Genomic DNA, 26,451 nt, shown 5'->3' with positions numbered 1-26,451 from the left:
CTACTGGACTTGTAGTAGCCAAATATGTAATTAGTTGCACCTGTTGTGCCCCCTACCAGAATTATGGGGGATGAGCCCGAACCGTGCAATGGACTGGAAGTGCACACTTAGGCCCTGTGCGCACTTACCGGATTTTGCCGCGGATTTTCCGCGGATTTGCTGCATGTTTCGCTGCAGAAAATGTTCATAACATCTCTGCAGTGAATCACCAGCAAATCCTATGGAGAAAAAAAATCCTGTGCGCACTGGGCGGAATTTGACAGCTGCATGTTTTGCTGCGGGAATCCCGCAGCAAAAACAAGTGCATGTCACTTCTTTTCCGCACATCGCTGCGGGATTTCACTCCATTGACTCCAATGTTATCGTGAAATCCCGCAGGGAATAACGCAGGCAGCAAATTCTGTGCGGATCACTGCGTTTTCCTGCGTTATTCCCTGCGGTATTTCGCGGTTTACCTCCGGTAATGTACATCGCTTGTCTGCGGTTTGCAGGGAAGTGATGTCATTACAGGAAGAGGAAGCCGGGCAGAGAGTAAACACACACACATCACACACACACACAGACACATCACAGACATAGATCACACACACAGACACATAGAACACACATAGAAAGAAAACGGAAATATAGAAAAAAAAGAACGTGGGCTCCGCTGCATATTTACCGTCCAGCCGAGGTAAGCACACAGCGGCGGGCCGGTATTCTCAGGCTGGGGAGGGAGAGGGGCAGGGTTAATGTCCCCCGCCTCACTCCCCCTCTCGCAGCCGAGAATATTAGCCGCAGCTGCCCCGGCACTGTCGCATGCATTATGCGGCAATACCGGCGTGTCCCCGGCTCTTCTTGCCGCCGTGTAGCAGTGGCAGCAAGGTAATACAAGGAGTTAATGGTGGCGGATCACCGCCATTAACTCCAGGCTTGATCATGGCAGCGTCTATGTGACAGCTGACATGATCAACCCGTAAGTAAAGTGAATAAAACACACACACCGAAAAATCCTTTATTTTAAATAAAACAAACAAGCCTCGTTCACCATTTTATTAACCCCTCTCGCACCAAAGCTCCGGCGTAATCCACCGCTCCGGCGTAATCCACAGGTCCTGCGCTGCTTCCATCCAGCCGCGACTGTCACAGACACAACGCTGAATGAAAGCAGCAGACAGCAGAGGTAATTACCGGTCATTTCCCACGGCCGGTAATGTGAACTCACTGCCGACCGTGGGAAATGCAGGGATCTGTCCTCTATCTATCTATCCCTCTATCTATCCCTCTATCTGTCTGTCTATCTATCTATCCCTCTATCTATTCTTCTGTCTATCTATCTACTATCTCAGAATTAAATGACTTTTTTTTTTTTTTTTTTTCAATGTGCTTTATTGCATTGAATGCAATAAAGCACATCCCAACCCGCACGCGGCAAAACCGCGGCAATACCGCGAATAATACCGCGGTAAAACCGCAGCACACCGCGGCAAACCGCATGCGGTTTTCGGGTGCAGTTTCCCGCGGTTTTTTACCGCGGGTGCGGTAATCTTTGAAAGCATGCGGAATTTTCTCAAGAAAATTCCATTTCCCAGTGCGCACATAGCCTTAGAGTTTTTTTTCTTTATAAGAAGTTTGCAACGTTTAAGTATATGTGCCTCCCATAAAGGGAAGAAATGTTTTATTGTTTTTGTTACATGCATGTAAAAATGTTTTTGCAGTTTCTCCACATTTTCTGTTGTTTTTCAGCCCGAGGACGTGCTGGGATTTGCTGTGGGGGAGTGTGGCGCCCCTGAGGCTTCCGTCGCCACAGGTCATTGCACCCCATCCAGCGGTGTGATGCCCCATTCTGGGTGAGGAAAGGAGTGAACACCGGTCCCCTGGTAAATCCACACTACACCCATTGCTAGGAACACACTGGGACCAGGGATTGTGGCAGTTACCCTCCCATGCTGCATGCTGGGAGGGGCCGTAAGACCCATCCCTGCTCCTATAGGGTAGATCAGAGCAACTGGGGAGGTGGGAGGAGCCATCAGAGAGCAGTCAAAGAAAGGAAGGTCAGGTTTAGTCAGATAGAGAGAGAGTGGGGAAGGAGGAGGAGGCCTGCCGGAGGCAGGCAAGGAGGAGAAGTGAAAGGAAAAAGAGCTCCAAGTCAGTCAGGAGCTAAGGAAAGAAAGAGACACTTCCTGGTGAAGATCCTGGGACTCAGAGGGTCCATGTGACACCAAGCAGAGAACAGAAGGGATTCCAGGGCCACAGGTAGCTGTAGAGCTGCGGTGGCCTGTTCCACAGGAACATCGGTGGAGGGATCAAGCTGCAACAGGGGACGGTCCCTAGAAACCGGAGGAGTGCAAAATCATCTCCAAACAGTAAAAACCGAGGCCCAGGGAATGTTGTAAACTCCCCGGGCCACAGCCCACAGCAGAACTTCTAGAAAAGGGGTAATCAGCCGACAGGTGACCCTCCAGCCTGGAGGCTGTTGTGGAGGCCGAGCCAGGTTTATCCTACAAAGGCAAGGTTTAAGGAGGCAGCTGAAGACAGAGACACTTAAGAGAAGGGTACCGGGTTTTGCTCCAAGAATCACCCAGAAACGGCGGAGGTCCCTGACAGTGGTCCCAGCAGTCCAAGGGTTCCTGCCGGCCTTGACAAGAATTGTGAGTGAAGAACTTGAAACTGCACCCTTGGAGTTGCCTCTGTTATTTCATCTGCATAGACACTCACAAGCACCAACTGTGCCCCGGGGCATTGCTCCACCTGTGGGGAGTAGTACCACCATTGCTGCCATATCATCCCCCGGAGGCCTCATACAGCAGCGGCGGCTTATTAGCCGCATACCACAGGTGGCGTCACGAACACAAACTTTATTCATCAAGCCACATATTCTACTGACACCCACCAGGGCCACGGAGCCGGGCCCAGCCACCACTGACTACCACCGGACTAGTCCGGCCCGGCACCGGGTGTCCCACAGCCCTGGGGTGGGCGAGTCACACCCCCCATTTTCCTCCCAAATTTTTGGGAAGAAAAGTGTGTCTTATAAAGCGAAAAATACAGTATAACTGTTTTATAATCGTTATGCATAAAATAACATTAAAATATGGATTTTCATTATTTTAATTGTCGGACTATGTGTGTGTGTGTAAAGGGACATATCATGCCATCATTATAAAGGCAAAAATGCATGTTTTCAGCATCAAAAAAGCAGGTTAAACGCTGGGATTTTGATTCACGATGCATTTTGAAAGTTCTTATTGACTCTAATGTTAGCAAAACGCTGCCAAAATGGCAAAAACAATTGACATGTTGCCTCTTTAAACGCTGAGTTTTTGCCAAATTTTCTGCAACTAAAACGCTGCGTTTTTAACAGCATTGTGCGCACAAGAAATCACTGTTTCCCATAGACTTTGCTTGAAAATCAAAACGCATGCATTTTTGCATTAACACGCTGCAGTTCTAAACGCTGCAGAAACGCAGGTAAAAAAGCAAAGTGCGCACATAGCTTAAGGCACATCACCAGCCAGTTGAAGGAGCCAGAGATGGCTTGAAGATTCCTAACCCAACCTTGAATTGGAAAAGGGTCATCCAGTTTGGTCAATTATACCAAAATGCCTATACAATTTTCTATTATACCTTTATCACTGATGCCCAGATTTTCCACTGTTTACTAGGTCAGCCCTTTGTCACAGTTGATGCATAGCAGAACGAGGGGCTGATTTAGCTATTAAAAATGAGCATTCAAATAGTCACACATAGCACTGGTCACTTGCCAATATGGGAAATGTCCATCTCAAGGCTGAAAGCAGAGCTTCTGAAGCTAGGACAGTAGAGCATAGCAGAAGATTGAGACACCCAAGTCCATTTAAGCATAATCTTACTGACCGACAACACCTTCACAAGTATTATTTACAGATTTTGTTAACACTCTTTTTAGCCTTTTTAGTTTATATGGCTCTGTTACTGTACGTAGTAAAAACTGAAATGACAAAGGCGGGGGGGGGGGGGCATAAATGGTGTCCTATCCGGTAATACTAGAAAGGATTTAAATGGGTCCACTAATCTGGTCATAGACACAACCACTAAAACCATGTGATAAGGATGGCTACTGCAGAAACCAGTAAGATAGTGTTGCAGGAGATAGAAGTAATGTACATTATTGATTTTGTTCCTGAAGAAGGGAATGTACAGCTCCAAAACGCATACAACAATAAAATCAGATGTTTTAATCCCTATCGATCTTCAGTGATCTTCTTCTGTCAGCGCGGATTAACCCTTTTCTTCCATCTCCGCCAACAAATGGATGTTATTGTGACACTGTATGTTGGTATTACTTGAGCACTGTATGGCATGATTTAAGCGGGCTTTACACGCTACAATATATCTTTGTCGGCGGGGTCACATCCGGCATCGTTAGTGATATCGTAGCATGTGACAGCTATGAACGAGCAGAAATACTCACCTTCTCGTTCATCGTTGACACGTCGCTCATTTTCAAAAAATCAAACATCCTGTTGTTCATTGTTTCCGAGGCAGCACACATCGCTTCGTGTGACACCCTGGCAATGATGAACTGCAGCTTACCTGCGTCCCACCGGCAATGCTGAAGGAAGGAGGTGGGCGGGATGTTTAGGTCCCGCTCATCTCCGCCCCTCCGCTTCTTTTGGCCGTCCGCTGTGTGACGTCGCTGTGACGCCGAACGTCCCTCCCCCTTCAGGAAGTGGATGTTCGCTGCCCACAGTGAGGTAGCTTTGGAAGGTAAGTACGTGTGACGGGGGGTTACAACATTGTGCTATAAATGCATACAGTTGCACACTGAAAAAGCCAAAAATGTACAAGGGAAAATATGGCACTGCATTACTGCAAAAGAGAGATATTTAGTTTATGTATTGGCCAATGCATGTAAGCCCGGAAACCAACGGCAAGGTATATCTCTATAATCCGGGAACCTAACTTAAATGCCTCTATCTAGGTTAAAAACATCCATATCTGGGCAAAATGCCACTATTTGGACTACAAACCTCCATGTATAGGCAGCTAGGCTCCTGCTATAATGGTTATGAACACAGCCAAGTCTTAGGGCGGAGTGCCCAGTCAGAAAAAGACTCACTAGAAATATCAAAAAACTGACCCGCACATCCAACAAATGTGAACAGGTACTAACTGAAAAAACATAGTAACTATAAATGCATACAGTTGCACACTAAAAAAGCCAAAAATGTACAAGGGAAAATATGGCACTGCATTACTGCAAAAGAGAGATATTTAGTTTATGTATTGGCCAATGCATGTAAGCCCGGAAACCAACGGCAAGGTATATCTCTATAATCCGGGACAACATTGTGCGACACGGGCAAGAAATTGCCCGTGCTGCACAAACGATGGGGGCGGGCGCGATTGCAAATGCGATCCCACGAGAAATCGACACATGTAAAGCAGCCTTTAGTCCGTAGGTGATACTGCAGTTTGCAATATAACATTTTTTGCAGTGGAATGGAAATATTCTGTGACATTGTCTGACAGTGTTATTTGGTCATCATTTAGCAGTGTATTGTATAGGTGTTTTCATACTGTATAACTGTACAACATATAGGATAAGGGGGGTGTGCATCAAAATAAATTAGGCCACCACCAAATTTGAGGCCAGTCCTGCATTTCTATTAGTGATCAGCACAAATATTCACAAGATCGTTTACATATATGGGAACAGTATAGGGGCTGAATAAATGGAGTATGTAACAAATCTATGTAATAAAGCTTCATGCTTCACTATATGGTAGGATCCATTAATTCACATAATTTTGCATTATTACTGGCTGCATTCAGTCACTTGTCAAATCATGTCCTTTCTTGTTAACATATCCCCATCTGTCCTTACCTCAATGTTTATGATGCATTAAGTGCCTGAATCACTTTTCGCCTGGAGTCATGTAACTTGTTACTAATTGTTATCTACAAACTTGCTCCAATTGATTTGGTCCTGATTGGAGCAGTTTTATTTGACTTTTCACGTATACAGTTCCATGAAATGAATGGTGTTTCAAAAAGAAATATTGATAATAAGAATAAGGCCGGGGCCACACGGGGCACTAGTGCGATGCTTGCATGAGACTCGGCTCACGCTGGCAGCACAGCAGGAGCTGAGTGTCATGCGAGTGTGCCTGCATCTGAGGTCCGACCCTGCGAGCGGACCTCAGCTGCGGGGGGCGGGCTGGCGATGCGGAGGGGAGGGAGGGATTTCTCTCCCTCTCTCCTTCGTAGCCGGCTATTGCATTTTTCGCTCTGCACTGGCAGTACACCGGTGTACCGCGAGTGCAGTGCGATTTTTCTCTCGCCCCATTCACTTGAATGGGTGCGAGAGAAAAGAGTCTCGCGTTACAATCGCAGCATGCTGGGATTGTTTTCTCGGTCCGATTAGGGCTGAGAAAATAATCGCTCATGTGTGCTGACACACAGGCTAATATTGGTCCGAGGGGAATGCGATGTTTTATCACACTCCACTCGCACCGATTTTCTCGCCGTGTGGCTTAGGCCTTAGGGTATATGCACACCACATCTTTTAGATGTGCATGAACCCAACAAGTTTTTTAATATGCTTCAAGACATGGTATCCCAAAGTGTCTTTTCCTTGATGTTTCATGTGCGCTTTTTGTGACAGTTTGGTCTGCTGGAGTTTTTTTTAATTTATTTATACTAGAAGGTGGCCCGATTCTAACGTATCGGGTAGTCTACTATGTGTATGTAGGTTAGCAGATTGAATAATAAGGTAATAAATGGACTGGATGGGTTAGGTTTAATTTAGTATTCTTAGAATTGTTTATTGGTTTTAATATGACAAACAACAGAAGGAACAGTTTTAATAGAGGAGTCTAATGTTTAATGATGTCCATGGCTTGTAATGAAAGAAGGCCATGAACAGTGTAAAGTTAAGTAAAAATATGCTGATGCTGTGATGTGGCCCAATGCTGGTATGTGCCCCCATCGTGGTGCAGCTACCATCCTGACATGTGCCCCCATCCTGCGGAGTAAGGGCGCTTTCACACTTGCGTTCAGCGCAATCCGCCGCTATGGAGATTAGCGCAGTCCATTAATGCACTGCGCTATTCTCCATAGACTTGTATTGATGACGCACTGTAACGCAAGTGTGTGCGTTGCATCCGCTGGACGACGCTGAATCATTATTTTGACGCAGCGTCGGGCGGAGGGAACACTACCTGTAGCTGCTCAGCATGTCCATCAGAACGATCTAAATCATTTAAAATCACTCCTGGTCTCTCTCTCCCTCCTCTCCCCCCCTCTCTCATACTCACCGATCACAGATGCTGCGCTGCACAGCTGTCACAAAGCTCCGGCGGCTTTTCCTCTTTTGAAAATGCCAGCCGCTCATTATTCAATCTCGTATTCCCTGCTTCCCCCGCCCACCGGCGCCTATGATTGGTTGCAGTCAGACCTGCCCCCACGCTGAGTGACAGCTGTCTCACTGCAACCAATCACAGCCGCCGGTGGACGGGTCTATATCGTGCAATAAAATAAATAAATAATTAAAAAAAAACCTACGTGCGGTCGCCCCAATTTTGATACCAGCCAAGATAAAGCCACACGGCTGAAGGCAGGTATTCTCAGGAAGGGGAGCCCCACGTTATGGGGAGCCCCCCAGCCTAACAATATCACCCAGCAGCCGCCCGAAATTGCCGCATCCATTAGATGCGTCAGTCCCGGGACTTTACCTGGCTCATCCCAAATTGCCCTGGTGCAGTGGCAATCCAGGTAATAAGGAGTTAATGGCAGCAGCCCATAGCTGCCACTAAGTCCTAGGTTAATCATGGCAGGCGTCTCCCCGAAATGCCTTCCATGATTAACCTGTAAGTTAAAGAAAATAAACACATACACCTGAAAAAATCCTTTGTTTGGAATAAAAGACAAAAAAAACCCCTCTTTCACCACTTTTTTAAACCCCCAAATACCCCTCCAGGTCCGCCGTAATCCACAGAAGTCCCACGACGCTTTCAGCTCTGCTACATGAAGCTGACAGGAGCGGCAGTAGAACACGACCGCTCTCTATCAGCTGCACGCAGCAACTGAAGTGAGCCGTGCGATCAGCTGTGCCCTCATTCAGATGACCCACGGTCACTGCTGTCACTCAGGGGATTTGCGGTTACCTCTCTCTCTCTCTCTCCTCCCAACCGCAAATCTCCTTTTCCCGGCAAAACATTAAAAAAAAAACAAAAACGCAAAACGTTCTTTTACAGGAATCCGTTACTTTATTAGCACACTATTTGCAACGCATCCGTCACATGCGTCACACAACGCACTGTGATGGATGACTTACAACGCAAGTGTGAAAGCAGCCTAATGTGTGCGGGGGGGAGGAGTGCGGGGTGGGTGGAGCCGAGCGGGCCCATGGCGCTGAGGGACTACATGGCTGGGGACAGGTGACTATCCAGGTGTGTGTGCGTGTGTGTGTGTGTTCAGTGTGTACATGTGGAGGGCGGAGTTCGGGGGGGCAGAGCCGAGCGGGGAAGTGTCGAGCGTCGTCCTGTTGGCCCGTAGTTCGGGCTGTTCAGTTGGCTCCTTGCACACATAGCCAAGGTAAATATCGGGTAACTAAGCAAAGTGCTTTGCTTGGTTACCCGATATTTACCTTGGTTACCAGCGTACACCGCTTAGCGCTGGCTCCTTGCACATGTAGCCAGGGTAAATATCGGGTAACTAAGCAAAGCGCTTTGCTTAGTAACCCGATGTGTACCCTGGTTACGTGTGCAGGGAGCCTTAGCTGAGCCGTTGGTCGCAGGCTCTTTAGCGCATGCGCTGTGGCGACAGTTCTCACTGTAATGACGTCATTTTGGAGCAAGACAGACAGACAGACAGACAGAATAAGGCAATTATATATATAGATAGACTAATCATCAGCTTCCAAGCAAAAGCCGTCTCAAAAATGGTCAAGTTACATGTTTTAACCACTTTATGTCTCTAGAAACCTGAAACCCAAATGGATATGTTGATTAATTTTTGCATTTATTTAGTGCCTTTCCAGGCAGGTTACATCGTGTGCCCTTACCTTAATACAATTGCATCTCAATAAATTAGAATATTAACATTAACAGAAATAAACATTTGAAATAGATCGCTCTGTGTGTAATGACTCTATATAATATATGCATTTCCCTTTTTGTATTGAATACCTGAAATATATTAACTTTTTGATGAATTCTAATTTATTGAGATTTTACCTGTAGTTCTTTACTAAAAGACCTTACCTCTACTGATTACCTATTGTAATATAATACTGTATATAACACAACATATCCCCAAGACTTCTCCTGTGGTAAAACTACTTTCGAAAAATGATCCTCTCAACTATTATCTATTAAATTTGCTGATCCATAGTGTACAAGTGAAATTAGACATCATATATGGTGTCTACGCAAACCATCAGAACATCTTTGCACGACTTTGGACTACAAGGCCAGATGTTCAGCTACAGATGTTCTTCGTAACTCATGCCACCGCATTCAAAGATTACCATGGTGCTGAGCGGGTCTGGGCGGTATAGGAGTGGAGGTCCAAACTACTTACGGGTGTGTGAGAGTGCTGATATTGCTGATACTCCAGCTGCAGTGTCTCCTCCTGTCCACCAGAGTGATGTCTGCTCAGTCCTGGAGGAGGATTTTGTGAGGAGAAAAGGTGAGGAAGTGAGAAGCAGTGAGGGAGAAAGATTGAGAGAGACACTGAAGTGTAGTGGCTACCTGTCTCTGCGTTTGTCTCAAATCCCAGGACTGCAGAAGACAGCCTGCTAATTGATGTGTGAAGAAAGGCCACACAGCTAAGTGCCTATGTTCATAGACAGTTGCCAGGGAGAGGCAAAACTGTGATTGAAGCTGATCTGCATCTGAGGCCTTCCTTTGAGACTGTGACTTGACCCTGAGGAGGACTGTCCCTGTAATTGTCGGTGCCAGAGAGAACTACTGCGCAGCAAAGCCCTGCAGTGATCTATCCCCGTGATTGCTGGTGTTATAGAGGACAGTTGTGGAGAAATACGTGTAACAGTGAGTCCTGAGCTCAGGCCTGGTCTATATTTTATTGTTTTTGCGGACAAGTGTGCACACTGACTCGGTAGTGGTTTTGGCGTCAAACCAGGTCTAATATATACAGCATATATACCACACAGTGGACACCATTGCAGTACTGAGTTTTACTGTTTGTGTATCTCTGCTAGCAGGGGTTTAACCCCAGGAGTACTTTCCTGTATTGCTCATATGTGTGGGGGAAAGGCAGGAAATTAGAGTTTCTGTTAATATTGTTAATTGGTGTGCTGGTCCAGGGACAGCTCCTTATTACACCCAGTGATTTATACCTTCTAGTGCTTTCGGATGTTCCTGGTTAGGTAAATTGTTCCTGTTGATTCCTGTCCCACTGGAATCGGTCTCTGGCCCAGTACGCTGATCCTGGTTTGGTAACCGGGTGTTTGTACATTTATTGCTGTCTATATTCACTTCGCATATTGAGGTTCACCTCCTGTTAAAGAGTTTGCAGTTAAACTTAGTCTGGTCTCGTTCCTTGTTTCGTGACACGCTGTATCCTGGAAGTAACCTCGGTATCACAGGTGAGTGTGCTGGAAATCACCTCTTGGAGGTCTATCCCCTTATTTGAAGGATTAATGCTTGTGCACCCTCCAGACATCATATGCAGTAATGTTAATTGAAGTGTAAGAGGTTATGCTAACCATCCATCCCAGGCAATTTATAGAACACTGTAGGCACCCTGTAGATAAGCATATTTATACATTGCTCTGATTATCCCCAGAAAAAACTTTTGCTACGGTTTACTCTTTTGTGTACCTCTATATACTCTCTTTGGATTATATTTTACTTAGGGGCTACTTTGTATTTTGTGCTGGTGTGATGGTTTTAAGTTTTTGTACTTAATAAAGAATAATAATTTTTAGCTTAATACTCCTGTTATCCTCCGATTTTTGTCACTTCAGAACTCTCCAGCACTTTGTTTTCATCCATTTCTGGGTGCTTATTGAAGTTTATTTGTGTCATGCTAGGAACGGGGAAGTATCAAGCGAACAGCGAAAGGGAAGGGAAAACCTGTGTCTAGGGAAAAGGAAGATGGTGACCCCTGACCAAAACCTACTGGTGGTCCCTGGAGCCACACTGTGACCTTTTATGGCTAGAAACCACATGACTGTCTGTCATCCATGACTCACTTGTGACACATTGTCCGGCTGGAAGACCTATGACCTAGTATGCAAACCCACCTTTCTGACACTGAGTACTACATTGTGTTACACCCACCAATGCTGATAAGATGGCAAACAGGAGTGGACCCACTGGACCACAAGGGGGCCTGGGCTTACCATGTTGTGGAAGGGGTTTGACTAAGTGTCTGGGACTGTTGCAGCTGACCCCCAGGACTGGAATGGGTTCAGGTACGGACAAGCAGAGTCTCACGTGCTAACTGGTGCAGCCGAGATGGCAAAGGCAAACAGGACTGCTAGCCAGACAGGCAGATTCTCTAGTACTGAAGGGTACAGCCGGGACAGCTTACGTAGACAGGACCAGTGGGTGGACAAGCTTTAGTACTGACGGGTGCAGCTGGGATTGCTGAGGCAGACAGGACCGCTAGGCAGACAGGCAGAGTCTTTAGTACTCACGGGTGCAGCTAGGATGGCTGAGGGAGACAGGAACATAGGAGCAAACGGGCACACAGGGACGGTAGGGACTGGGTGACAGGTATGGGTAGATAGATACAGGTACAGGTAACGTACAGTGAGCAACTGGACCTGGCAACTAGCTAGCTGAACAGCCATGAACTACTTAACTGACCATTTTGCTCAGGCACCTTCCCTAGTGGGAGAGTGCCTTAAGTACCTAGTTCCCCTCAGCCATAGGTTGAGAGGCACTTCTGAAATAGGTGCGCTGGCTCATTAAGAGAATGCGCATGCACTGGACCTAAGTGCACTCCTTGGGGACCTGTGTAGCATACACAGGTCCTGGAAGCAGGACAAAGGAAACTCACATGTTGAAGACTGCGAAGAAGCAAGGCAGGGCAATTCAGTCCGGCCACGGTGGTGAGTGAGTCGTTATCCTTACTGAGGAAAAGCAGAGCAATGCAGAGACGCTGGCACTAGGGCATGCTCTCCTTACCAGACCTGAAAGAAATTTCTTATCCAGAATTATCTTCAAAGTTGATGGGTGAAGAAATGGCCGGTGGAAGGGGTAGGCCGGATGGCCATTGCTTGGAAGGCTTTTTCCTAGATGTTGAATGGCTGATGGAGCCGGTTACTGGGAAAAACATATCAGACGATTCAGGGACACATTGAGATTCCTTACTTCTCCTGTCGAAGTCAATGGTAAAAGGCTGACAGGTAGCAAGCAGTGCTGCATGGCAAGATGGTAACTCAGAAAACCTAGGTGGATGAGTACCAATTAGACATTTCTTGTGGCATTTCTGCCTCCAACTGAGCACCTCACTGAATTTCCGGTCCAGAACAGGCTCATAATTACGGAACCATGGCAGACACAGAAGAAACGGTCAAGAAAAGTTTGGAAGCACCAGGAAGGAGATCTCCGAATGTGTATTTCCCACGTTTAATTCCACAGGTTCAGAAATGAAGTGTTTGGGTTCTGACAGGTGCACTCCATCTACAGATGACACCATCAAGGGATTCTGAAGACATTGGATGGGAATCTGGAAATGATCCACCACATCCTGTTGTATGAAGTTTCCACCAGATCCGGAGTCTAGATGAGCCGTTTCAGAGAACCAAATTCCTCCATACAATACAGACACGTACAGGTTCAATGAAGAAGAGAGACTGCTTTTGCCGAGGGTGACCGCTCCTAATGGCCCGAGGCAACAGGGACCAGGCCTCATAGGACAGGAATGGATGAACTGTTCCACTTTTGCACAGTAACAGAGAGAGGTAGGAAAGGGCTTTTGTTCACCGCACCAATGATCACTGATGAAATTGTAGGATTAATGTAACTTTATTTTGTACAGGTCTACGCGTTTCTGGAGGCTCAGCTCCCTTCCTCATGACCAACAGGCACAAGAAACATCAAATGGAGATATGATGTTTCTTGTGCCTGTCGGTCCTGAGGAAGGGAGCTGATCCTACAGAAACGCGTAGACATGAGCAAAATAAAGTTACATTAATCCTACAATTTCATTAGTGATCATTGGCGCGGTGAACAAAAGCCCTTTCCTACCTCTCTCTGTTATCAGCCGCCTGGGGTACTGCTGCTGTGATCTGGATTTTACGTGCCTTTACAGGAGTTGTTACTTTCACAACTCCATTTGGTGAGTAGGATTGCTCATTGTGTTTACCCCGTATATTTTTGGGGTAAGACCCTATTGCGCTTTTCTTTCCACAGCTTTTTTAACTTTTGCACAGTAGAAATACAATCTCATGGCTCGGTGATGCTCCTGTCGTTGCTTGGACATCTTCATACTATCAACCTGCATAGGTTCAGATTCCGGAGTGGAAACTAGTAACTGGGAAGTCGACAGTCTCAGGAAGCATAGGTTTCCTTTCATGGGATACTTCCATGGATTGTTCCTGGAACTTGCGATAAACCCGGGTGGCCAAGGAAAGCAGATCATCCAGAGTTGTTGGAATATCACCACCGGACAGTTTATCCTTGATCCTCCCAGATAGACCTTCCCAAAAGGCGGACACAAGCACTTGATTATTCCATGCAGAGGATGCAGCAGAAGCGACCCGGCCTGGCTCATCAAAAACTTTACGGAAGGCCTCCTGGAAAACCAGAAAGTCAGCGGTAAATGGGTTATTTCTTTCCACAGGCGATTGATCAAAACAAGAGCCTCCCCACCTAGGTAATGGCATCAGCATGGAATGCCACTTTGGCCAGGTCAGAAGAAAACAGATGAGTCAAAAGTTCAAAGGGCAGAGTGCACTGGTTGATGAACCTCAGCATTGCTTATCGTCACCATCGAAATGTGGTGGAGAAGACAAATGAGGTCCAGGTAGAGGCGGAGCAGGAGCATTTAGATGGACATTCACAGGCCGTATTTGGGCCAAGATTTGACTTTGCTGTTCCCGCATGTGCAACATCTCAAATTAGTGATTGGTGAACCCAGAGCACCTAGCCTAGACCCTGAGTTCTCAGGGACCTCTGGAAAGCAATCCGGATCCAGCCATTTAGGTTATAAAAAAAAAGATTAAGAAAATAAGAATAAAGCAAGCGCTTTATACTAATCGTACTCCACACGGCTGTAATTCCTTCCGGGGCCGCATCATTATATTCATACATATACACTGCTTTCCACGAGCAGTCTAAAGCGGGCTTTACACACTATGATATCGTTAATGAATTATCGTCGGGGTCACGGTGTTTGTGACGCACATCCGGCTTCATTAACCATATCGCAGTGTGTGACACTTATGAGCGACCTTAAATGATCGCGAAAGTGGTCAAAATCGTTTGCCGCGGAAAGGTTGTCCTGAAACAAAAATTCGTTCTCTGCTTATTAGCGATGTTGTTCGTCGTTCCTGCAGCACCACACATCGCTATGTGTGACACCGCAGGAGCGACGAACATCTCCTTACCTACGTCCACCGGCAATGAGGAAGGCAGCAGGTGGGCGGGATGTTACGTCCCGCTCATCTCCGCCCCTCCGCTTCTATTGGATGCCTGCCGTGTGACGTCGCTGTGATGTCGAACGAACCGCCCCCTTAGAAAGGAGGCGGTTCGCCGGCCAGGGCGACGTCACAGGGCAGGTAAGTGCGTGTGATGGGGTTAAGCGAGGTTGTGCGCCGCGGGCAGCGATTTGCCCGTGTTGCACAACCGACGGGGGGCGGGTACGATCGCTAGCGAGATCGCAGCGTGTAAAGCACGCTTAAGGCTATGTGCCCACGGGACAATGTACCCGCGGACTTTGCCGCAGGTCTGTCTGCAGGTTTACCGCAGCTGCTCCCCGGAATCCGCAGCTATCCACTGCTGTGGTATTTCTGCAGAGTTGTTGCGGTAAACCTGTGGAAACAGTGCCGATTTCGTGCAGAATTTCTGTGGAATTCCCGCCCTGTATCTCCATAGTGAAGGAGTGGGAATTCCGCAGGTATATTTCCACATGAATAATTGATATGCAGTTACGTGCGGCTTCGGGAAATCCGCAGCATTTTCCGTAGCCGCACATACCACACCATTGATACAGCACTCCCCAAATCCCACAGGGTAAAGGGGACTTTACATGCAGCGATATCGCTAGCGATATCGCTAGCGAGCGTACCCACCCCTGTCGTTTGTGTGCCACAGGCTAATCGCTGCCCGTGGCGCACAATATCGTCAGGAGCCGTCACACGGACTTACCTGACTAGCAACGTCGCTGTGGCCGGCAAACCGCCTCCTTTCTAAGGGGGCGGTTCGTGCGGCGTCACAGCGGCGTCACTAAGCGTAAGTGCATCACGGAATCCATGACCCCGGCGATATATCGTTAGATACGTTGTTGTGTGTAACGGGGCCTTTACATGGGGAGAGTCTGTACTTGATAGAACCTGCGGATTTATCTAGAAAATCCAGATAAATCCGCAGGTTTTTCACGGCAAAATCCGCGGGTACATTGTCCCGTGGGCACACGGCCTAAAGGCCCCGTCAGACGCTACGATATATCTAACGATATGTTGTCGGGGTCACGGAATTTGTGACGCACATCCGGCATCGTTAGAGATGTCGTAGCGTGTGACACCTCCGAACGACTGTTAACGAGCAAAAATACTCACCTTATCGTTGCTCGTTGACACGTAGTTCATTTTCATAATGTCATTCCTCCTTCTGTGCGCAGGTTGTTCGTCATTCCTGAGGCAGCACACATCGCTACATGTGACACTCCGGGAACAACAAACACAGCTTAACTGTGTCCCGCCGGCAATGAGGAAGGAAGGAAGTGGGATGTTACGTTCTGCTCATCTCCGCCCCTCCGCTTCTATTGGGCGGCCGCTGTGTGATGTCGCTGTGACGCCGAACGTCCCTCCCTCTTCAGGAAGAGGATGTTCTCCGCCCACAGCAAGGTCGTTAGGGAGGTAAGTACGTGTGATGGGGGTTAACTACATTGTGCACCACGGGCAACGAATTGCCCTTGACGCACAAACGACGGGGGCGGGTGCGATCGCTCATGCAATCGCACGATATATCGTACCGTGTAACGCCGCCTTAAGTTTCTCTAATTGGTTGCAGTCAGATAGCCCCCAAGCCTGTGTGACAGCGTATCTGACTACAACCAATAATAAATAAAAAAATTGAGATATAATAAAATATTTCCAAAAATTTGTGGGGTGTATTCACTTTTGTGATATAATGTATATCTACAATATATCACAAAGGTGAACACACGCCTCATATTTTTGTAAATATAATATTTTATTATATTTCAAGGACTAATTGTACTACATTACAGCATTCTGCTGGCACAACACTGCTTGATTTTCAGTCTACGTTTTCCATCACTGTTGACTTAGTATCAGTAACGCTACGCCTTGTGCACTTTATCTTTTCAGTGCTCTTCCTATTGGTGTTTGCACAGATGCTGGCTGGGTGACTGGTCCATACATCATTGCTTATATATCACCTTTACACTAAAATGTGGTTCTATACATTTTGCGACTACCCTCATTTCCTTTACGCTGTCAGCTCACATGGGCAGGGCCTTCTGCTCTTTTGTTATATTGTTTGCAGATTGTTTAGTCAATATTTGACATGAAGTGTGTTATTTTTCTAGATTTCATGTTCTGTTTATCACTATCATTATTGTATTGCCCATATTGAGATACTGCAAATTCACAAACACAAGAAACTTGAGGTTAGTAAATAACTATCTATTATAGTAGGTAGAAGGTGGGCCATATAACAAACCAATTGACAAGCTCCCTTGTGGGACTGGAAGAAAACATATGGAAAGCTGTAGTCTAGTTCATCTTGAAAAATAAGACACTGCCTTATACTTTTTTTGCCCTGAAAAAAGCGCTAGGGCTTATTTTCGGGGTAATTCTTCATCATCAGCACGGGGCGCAGAGTACAGTATACTCACCGGTCGTTCCCTGCAGCACCGCGATGTCCTCCTGTCTGTCGGCCCGCTGATCTGTGTTGAGAGCCGTGAGCACAGGGATGACGCCATCGCTGTGCGTGCTCTCCACACACAGCAGCGGCCACAGACAGGAGTATATCGCGATGCTGCAGGGGAACGGTGACGGCTCCACACAGGTCAGCGGCGCTGCTGCTGACATAGAGAAGAAGATGATCAATGCTGCAGGAGAAAGGTGAGTATAAACGTTCAATTTTTCTGTGCCATAGGATACAGGCCGTATACCAGGATGGGGGTATATTATGAGCAGGATGGGGGTATATAAGCAGGATGGGGGTATATAAGCAGGATGGGGGTATATGAGCAGGATGGGGGTATTTATCAGGATGGGGGTATATAACAGGATGGGGGTATATAGCAGGATGGGGGTATTTATCAGGATGGGGGTATATATCAGGAAGGGGGCTATACCAGGATTAGGGACATATATACAAGGATGGCGATCACATACAAGGCAGGAGGATCATTACCAGGAAGGGGTACCTTAGTAGAGAATTTGGGGACATTACTTCCATAACAGTGTCAGCAACAGATCCTCGCCCTATAACAGTGTGTCATGACCACATTTTTTGCTTAAAATTTTATTTTCCTATTTTCCTCCTCTAAAACCAGGGTGCGTCTTATGATCCGGTGCGTCTTATGATCCGCTGCGTCTTATAGTCCGAAAAATACAGTATGTTTTATAACGTTTTGGACTCTGCAGTTTTTGTCTTTTTTTGGTATGTCATGTTTTAAATATAGCTACTTTTTTAATACTTCATGGTATTTTAGTTTGACAAAACTTTATTGATATACTTATGTGCAGATTACATACGTTTTTGCTGCATTACCGCAGGAGAAAAACACTAACCTGTGAGGTTTTTTTACCTGTGAATTTTTTGCATCTAATACAAGTCAATGAGAAAAGTTTGCAAATTAGGGTTCAGTCACATCAGCATATAAAATGTGCGAGTGCAATGCGAGAAAAAAAATCGCATTGCAATCGCACCAATGTTAAACTATAGAGCAAAGCACATTTGCTAGTTTTTCCTCTGCAAACTTCTGTGTTGGGGTAAATCGCACATCACAGCATGCTGCAAGTGGCTCTGTACCTCAGTGTCATGAACAGCCGGGGGAGTCACTCAGATATCCCGCAGCTGTTCACTAATTTGTCAAGAACACGACTACTCTCTAGCGCCCCCTGCGGGACAATAAGTAAATGAGGCTGCTGAGCTAATAATGCCAAATATTGGAGGTCTCACAGCAAGGGTAAAGGTATATATCACCGATTCCCGCTAATGGAATATATATATTCCTCGGTACCCTTAATGATAGCACTCCAATAATTCCATGCAATAATAATTACGCTGCCACCACCCAACTTTCTACAGGTAGCTGGGGACCCGTTTCAGATAGCATAAGGCTTTTTGGACAGGTTTGGGTTCGTATATAGAACAGAAGGAAACAAACTATTAAATTTAATATATTTAATCCGAAAATAGGTAGTGTTTAAAAAAATATACAAGAATTTACAAAAGCGAACAATACAAATACAGTATAGACAGTTACATAAAATAAAATGTATAAACATGAGACTTACTAAACTCGTGCCATAGATGTGACATCCGAATTTAGGAAGGGAGGGGCTCCAAGAGAAGAAGATGGTAGAAAGACGGCCAGCATCACCACTTACTGATGCCTTCCAGTACTGACTCCCCCCAGCAAGGAGTTAATCGCTCTTATGCCCTCAAGTAACCCCCCTCTCTGTGACCTCATTTTACAGTCTCTTGTGGGCTGTGCCAAGAGTGTCACAAAGTTCTTTAATTCTAGCTTTTCACATATCTTTGCCCCTGGGCCACACAGGTGAAAGATATTAGCGTCATATTGTATATCTCGATTTTACATTTACATAAATACCAAACACAACGCATCTAGCATGATTTTACAGGCCAATACTAATTTATCGTGATACCAGCGATCTCCTAGTCAAATTAAACGGTGCGCTGGGTTCAGCACTCCACAGGGATTCTGGCAGTATGTTTTTCATTTTTCTAGCATTAATGGGCCACGTAAAATACTGTAATAGGAGTTTTCCCCCCAACAGAACAAAGGATTGTCAAGGGTTGTCTTTTCTGTGCATCTTTTGGCTGTAGCTCTACCATCCCTGAGTTCTAAATTCCTAAACTTTCAGGCCGATCAGATAATCGTCATGACGATGTGTGGTTGATGGTGGGGAGTGGGTCCTTAACCACACATCGTCAAGAGTTTTACATGACACCTCCCCCTTTTTGAGGTAGCATGGGAGATTGATTTGCTGATCGTCTCCTAAGCCTACCTCGCTGGCATCCCCCTGCCGGGACAGCCCGTCAGCGTTTCCTTGCTCAACACCCTTCTTGTGTTGAATGGTAAAATCATACTGCTGTAGTGCCAAGCTCCACCGCAGTAGCTTACCATTGTCGCCGGCCACCCAGTGTAGCCAGCTGAGAGGTTTGTGGTCTGTTACTATGGTGAAGTTGCGTCCATATAGGTAGGGCTGCAGTTTCCACAGGGCCCACACTATAGCGAGGCACTCCTTCTCCACAGTGGTGTAGGCTAGTTCCCGGGGTAAGAGCTTGCGGCTGAGAAACACCACTGGATGCTCTTCTCCCTCCCCATTTACCTGGCTAAGCACTGCACCCAGGCCAAATGCACTGGCATCTGTCTGAACTATGAACCGTCGGGTGAAGTCCGGGGCTTGTAGGATTGGGGAACTGGCGAGGGCAGCTTTCAGTGCTCTGAAGGACCGCTCACAGTCATCTGTCCAGGTGACTATTTGCGGTATCTTCTTTTTGGTGAGGTCCATCAACGACTTAGCAAGAGCACTATAGTTAGGAACGAACTTCCTATAGTACCCTGCTGTACCCAAGAAGGACATCACCTGCTTCTTTGACTTGGGGGTAGGCCAGGAGGTGATGGCATGAACCTTCCCTGGCTCTGGTTTCAGGGTCCCGCCATGCTGATATGGGGTGGGTACGTCTGTCCCATCCCTCTGACAGACAGTGGATCCAACTTTCCCATCATCTGGACAGGTGATGGGTCCAACTTTTCCATTACGCTGGCTGGCTGGGGAAAAATCATCCTCACTACCTTGGCATTTTATGGGTTCTGCTTCCCCATCACAGTGACAAGTAGGGAGCACAACTTTCCTATCTCCTGGTAGGTTAGGGGGGCTGCCTGCCCTTCCCCCTGATAGGCAGTGAGCAGTACCCTCTCATCCTCTATACAGGCGATGGGCACAGCTTTCCCATCATCCTGACTGGCTGTGAGAGACACTTTCGCACTACCATGACATCAGGTTATGTGGCCTTCTTTCCCATCACCCTGACAGGTAGTGAACACAACTTTCCCATCGTCCGGATAGGTCATGGATCCGACTGTCCCATCACCCTGTCCAGCCGGGGAAAACATTTTTCCTCTCATCATATAGTACCACAGAAACAGTGCTAATCATGTAGCAGCTACCACCGCCCATGTCACAGTCCGTCGTGACAATGACAAGCTGCACACAACCACCTTCCTCATGGCTGCCGTGCCTGTCTCCATCTCCCTTAGCAACGATTCTTACAGCTGTGAGGGGATCGTTAGCCACATCACCCCGTAGCATGACATGGCTGAGTTCTCCTGTACCATGGGACGCATCACTCTGTGATACCTCAGGGTCTGTGCTATTTATGGGGCAGCTACCACTAGCCATGTCACAGTCCGTCATGACACTGACAAGCTGCATGTGACCGCCTTCCTCATGGTCCCCATGCCTGCCTCCATTTACCTTAGCGCAGACACTCACTACCTTGGGGAAATCCTCAGCAGCGTCCCCTCGCAGTGCGACCTGGTTGAGGTTCCCCACACAGTCATCCACTTTATTTACATGCAGAACATTAATAATCACCTTCTGATCATCAATATTCGGGTCACATGACTTATCAATAACATTTGCATCACATAACTTATCATCGATGCGTGCATCACATGACTTATTAACATTTGCATCACATAAATTATCAACGGCGCTTGCATCACATGACTTAACAACATTTGCATCACATGACATCAGATTGGGGAAGGTTGTCAGGGACGTATTGTGCCACCAACCGCCCCAAATCAGTCCCCAATAAAACATTTGCTGGAAGGTCTCGGGACACCCCGACATCTTTCCATCCCCTCCTAGCACCCCAGTCCAGGAAAACTTGGGCCATTGGGAAAGATTGGCGAACACCCCCAACCCCAGTGACAGTCAGGGTCTTCCCCGGGATAAGTTCACTAGGCAACACGAATTCAGGGCGAATGAGAGTTCGTTCTGCACCAGTGTCCTTCAGCGCCTCAGTGATGGTGTCGCCAACGGTAACGGGCTGCCAGTTCTCAAGGGCTCGACCACCCATCTCAACCACAAACAGGACATTGGCACTAAGCCCTCTGGCCTCAGGTGTGGAGCTCCTCTTCTGCCCCTCTGGACAAGCAGAGCTGAGGTGTCCAGGCTGGTTGCAGGAAAAACACCTGCGAGTGTCAGAGGTGAGCCAGGCACTGGTGCATGACACAGGACCTACGGGAGGTCGGCTGGCAGGGGAAAGGGGGGTAGTAGTGGTAGTTGTCACCTTACCCCCTTTCCAGCTGCCGGAGGACGGCTTCCGCACTTCCGATGCACGGTTGGCCTCATAGGTGTCAGCAGTCTGTGCTGCTGTATTTGCATTCTTTGGTTCCCGGTCCATCACGAACTGTCGCATGTCCGCAAGACAAAGGTGTAGGAATAGGTCCTTTACCATCAGGTCTGTTATCTGCTCAGCAGTGGTGGCGGACAGTCCTTGGACCCATTGGATAAAGTTGGTCTGGAGCCCATCGACAACGTCTCTGTTGCTGTCATGTGGTCCACGCTAGAGGGTCTGGAACTTTTTGCGGTACATCTCTGGAGTTAGCTGATACTTCCGTATTAGGGCCTGCTTTATGGCCTCATAGTCTCCACTCTGCTCTTGAGGGAGACTGGCAAACGCATCCAGGGCATTGCCTCACAGCCCTGGGGTTAAGTATCGTGCCCATTGTGCTGGGGGCAACTGGTAGTGCAAGCAAGTCTTTTCAAATCCCCTCAGAAAGGTGTCCAAGTCCCCGTCCTTTTCCATCACAGGAAAGTGCTCCAGTCGGGGCTTAAAACTGTTGGCATTATTGGACTCACAGTTCAGTAGGCAAGATGTCTGCTGCCGGGCTTGGAGGACCTTCAATTCATGGTCTCTCTGGCCTTGCACTCTCGCTCAGCTCTCTCAGCCTCTCGCTCGGCTCTCTCAGCCTGGGCCTGGCGCTCAGCTCTCTCAGCCTGGGTCTGGCGCTCAGCTCTCTCCTGATATTGCTCAATAAGCTTCAGCCATCCCTCCCGATCATATGCAACGAGTTGTTGTAGGGCCATCTGCAAGTTGGAGTCCATGCTGCTCCGGTCGCTGCTCTGGCTTGAAGCTGCAGAAGAGGCCCTGGCCGCAGTATCATCCAGGGCTTGGCTTGTGTCCCCGTCATCAGCACTGGGGGAACGGACTTGCTTTGCGTCCCATTGTAACAGTTCTTTAATGAGGTCTGGCTTGTTTTTGCCATTGACATTAATCTCTCTGGTTGTGCAGATGGCAAACAGAGTCTCCTTCGTCAACTGGCTGTACATGGCTTCGGTCAATGCAGCCATAATTGCCAAATAAAAGATAGGATAGAAAAACAAGAGAGAAGGGAGGGGGGTAACTGCTACAAGTACAGTATTGTTCCAGGTATATTTAAACACTGAGTTCGATCCTCAAAACTTTTGCAAGTTTTTAGTGAAAGGGATGATTGCTCAAACCAGATCACTAATGCTCTATATCCCACCTCTTGCCACCAATTTGTCCCGAACAGCCGGGGGAGTTACTCAGATATCCCACCGCTGCCACCAGTTTGTTACAAACAGCCGGGGAAGTCACTCAGATATCCCGCAGCTGTTCACTAATTTGTCAATAACATGACTACTCTCTAGCGCCCCCTTGGTGTCAGGTCAATTTTGGAACTGCCGGACAAACAATAAGTAAATGAGGCTGCTGAGCTAATAATGCCAAATATTGGAGGTCTCACAGCAAGGGTAAATGTATATATCACCGATTCCCGCTAATGGAATATATATATACCTCGGTACCCTTAATGATAGCACCCCAATAATTCTTTGCAATAATAATTACACTGCCACCACCCAACTTTCTACAGGTAGCTGGGGACCCGTTTCAGATAGCAGAAGGCTTTTCGGACGGGTTTGGGTTCGTATATAGAACAGAAGGAAACTGTAATGCCTGCCTGGAACAACAGACTCAGGTGGGATGTAATGTTTAACCCCTATACAGGGATTTGGAATTACACAGGGCGCTGGAGATCACTATCTGTGGAAGGCAGCAGTCCGATTAGAGTAGTACTCAGGCAGGGTCAAACCAGGAATAGTAGAACAGGGACAGAATTGTCAGACAAGGACGTAATCAGAAAACGTAGCAGAGGTCTTATTCCGGATTGGGCAGTGAGGTACAAAAACAGCAGGCAGAAGGGTAGTCAGAAAACACGCACAAGTCAGCACATAGGAATCACAAAACAGAATAGGGTGGACCAGGAGCCAGGAAATCAGAACTATCTCTGGCAGTGGTCATGTGACAGGAGGGGGAATAAGAAGGGTGTGGTGTCTTCCCATTGGCTGCAGGTGAATGTTGGCAACTTCAGCTGGAAGACACACGCCACCTAGAGTCAGCCAGTGGTACTGCAGGTTCCAGGGAAACCCAGCCTAGTGGATGAGCGGAGCCTGTACTCCACAGAGCCACGGGCACCGACTCCTCTCCCATCACTAGCACTATCCATGGTGGGAACATGGCGTCGTCTGGCGATCGAAGCAGAAGTCGCAGGAGCGGACTCCGGTGGGCACAAGACAGAAACAAATTATTAAATGTTATATATTTAATCCGAAAATATGCAGTGTTTAAAAAAATATACAAGAATTTACAAAAGGGAAAAATACAAATACAGTATAGACAGTTACATAAAATAAAAGGTATAAACGTGAGACTTACTAAACTCGTGCCATAGATGTGACATCTGAATTTATGGAGGGAAGGTCTCCAAGAGAACGAGATGGTAGAAAGATAGCCAGCATCACCACTTACTGATGCCCTCCAGTACTGACTCCCCCCAGCAAGGAGCTAATCGCTCTTATGCCATCAGGTAACCCCCCTCTCTGTGATCTCATTTTACAGTCTCTTGTGGACTGGACTGTGCCAAGAGTGTCACAAAGTTCTTTAATTCTAGCTTTTCACATATCTTTGCCCCTGGGCCACACAGGTGAAAGATATTAGCGTCATATTTTATATCTCAATTTTACATTTACATATATACCAAACACAACGCATCTAGCATGATTTTACTGGCTAATACTAATTTGTCGTGATACCAACGATCTCCTAGTCAAGCTAAACGGTGTGCTGGGTTCAGCGCTCCACCGGGATTCTGGCAGTATGTTTTTGATTTTTCTAGCATTAACGGGCCATGTTAAAAACTGTATTAGGAGTTTTCCCTCCAACAGAACAAAGGATTGTCAAGGATTGTCTTTTCTGTGCATCTTTTGGCTGTAGCTCTACCATCCCCGAGTCGTAAATTCCTAAACTTTCAGGCCGATCAGATAATTGTCATGACGATCTGTGGCTGATAGTGGGGAGGGGGTAAGGACCCTTCAAGAGTTTTACATGACACTCAGCAACACAAGTTAAGGCAGGTGAGAAAAACTCGCAGCAAACGGACAGCACACAGACATGCGTTTTTAACATGGAGTTTTACATACAGTCAAAAGAAGCTAGATAGCTGGATAGGTAGGTAGATAGATAGATGTGCAACACATATACAATGTCTCATCTCCTTCCAGATTGTAAGCTTGCACTAAATGTGGTACTAAAGGGTGTTTAGCCCCAAGTGAAATTATTTAAGAAAAAAAAAAAGACATTGGGTCTCCCTTATTTTTGTTAACCAGCTAAGGCAAAGCAAACAGTTGCAGCCTGAAGATCACAGCTGATAGCTTTACCTTGGCTAGTAATCCAAAACAGAGGTCACCCCATGCTGTTTTTTTATTATTTATTTAAAATTAAATATTTTTTTTATTTTTATTTAAAAAAAAAAATGAGGGGTTTGCCTTAAATTGTATCACCAGCAAAGGTATTGTTGACAGCTGTGGTCTGGTATTCTCAGGCTTCTTATTTAGCCCTCCGTAGCCTAAAATTAACATTCCACAGCTGGCCCAGAAGTGTCGCATCCATTAGATGTGCCAATCCTATCGCTTCGCCTTGGCTCTTCTCATTGCCCTGATGCAGTTGAAAACAGTGTAATAAATAGGGTTGATACCAGCTTTGAATTGCCAGCTGGCATCAAGTACTGTTATTAGTAATGGGTGGGCATCTAGCAGACACCCCCACTACTATTTCAGTATTTGAAAAAAGAAAAACAGTGACGTCATGAGGTCAACTCAGTTCCATGCCCGTGGCATTGAACTCAGCTGAACACATGATGTCACCACTTATTATTGAGTTCAATGCCCGTAGCTGTTCTCAAGCCAAGTATTGTGAGAGCCCGTAACTTCACCACACGCCACAGCCACAGGCTCTCACCATAATTGGCATAAGAATGGTTTTGGGCATTGAACTGAGCTAACCTCATAACGTTAGTGCTCGTCACTTTCCGCTGCCACTCACAGACTTCTGTGTGAGCCTGTGGCGTCCTGGGCTGATCTCATGAGGTCATATCAGATCACTGCAGTAGTTCTCCTGGTTTTGTCTTACAAATACTGAAGTAACATTCTCACCAAATACTCAACGTGTGCATGTGGCCTTAAGGCTGCTTTACACACAGCGACATCGCTAGCGATGTTGCTGACGATTGCACCCGCCCCCATCGTTTGTGCATCACGGGCAAATCGCTTCCTGTGGCGCACAATATCGTTAGTCCCCGTCACACATACTTACCTGCCTAGCGACGTCGCTGTGGCCGGCGAACTGCATCTTTTCTCAGGGGGCTGTTCGTTCGGCGTCACAGCGACGTCACACGGCAGGTGGCCAATAGAAGCGGAGGGGCGGAGAGCAGCCGAAGAAAAGACACGCCCACCTTGTTGCCGGAGGACGCAGGTACGGTTTTGTTCGTCGTTCCTGGGGTGTCAAACGTAGCGATGTGTGCTGCCTCAGGAACGACAAACAACCTGCGTCCACAACGAGCAACGATATGAAATGTCAACGATCAATGATTAGGTGAGTATTTTTGATCGTTAACACTTGCTTGTAGGTGTTACACGCAACTACGTTGCTAACGAGGCCAGATGTGCGTCATGAATTCTGTGACCCCCAA

At 47.0% G+C, this 26,451-nt stretch overlaps 1 pseudogene; it reads right to left on the bottom strand.

The window, feature by feature from the left end:
- Nucleotides 1-21,137: 21,137 nt before the first annotated feature.
- On the bottom strand, nucleotides 21,138-22,208 carry LOC142302671 (uncharacterized; annotated as a pseudogene).
- Between the last annotated feature and the right edge of the window lie 4,243 nt (nucleotides 22,209-26,451).

Source organism: Anomaloglossus baeobatrachus, chromosome 4 (genome assembly GCF_048569485.1).
Source record: "Anomaloglossus baeobatrachus isolate aAnoBae1 chromosome 4, aAnoBae1.hap1, whole genome shotgun sequence".
Taxonomy (NCBI): domain Eukaryota; kingdom Metazoa; phylum Chordata; class Amphibia; order Anura; family Aromobatidae; genus Anomaloglossus; species Anomaloglossus baeobatrachus.
Note: the sequence above shows the minus strand (reverse complement) of the source record. Positions and strands in the feature narration are given on the sequence as shown.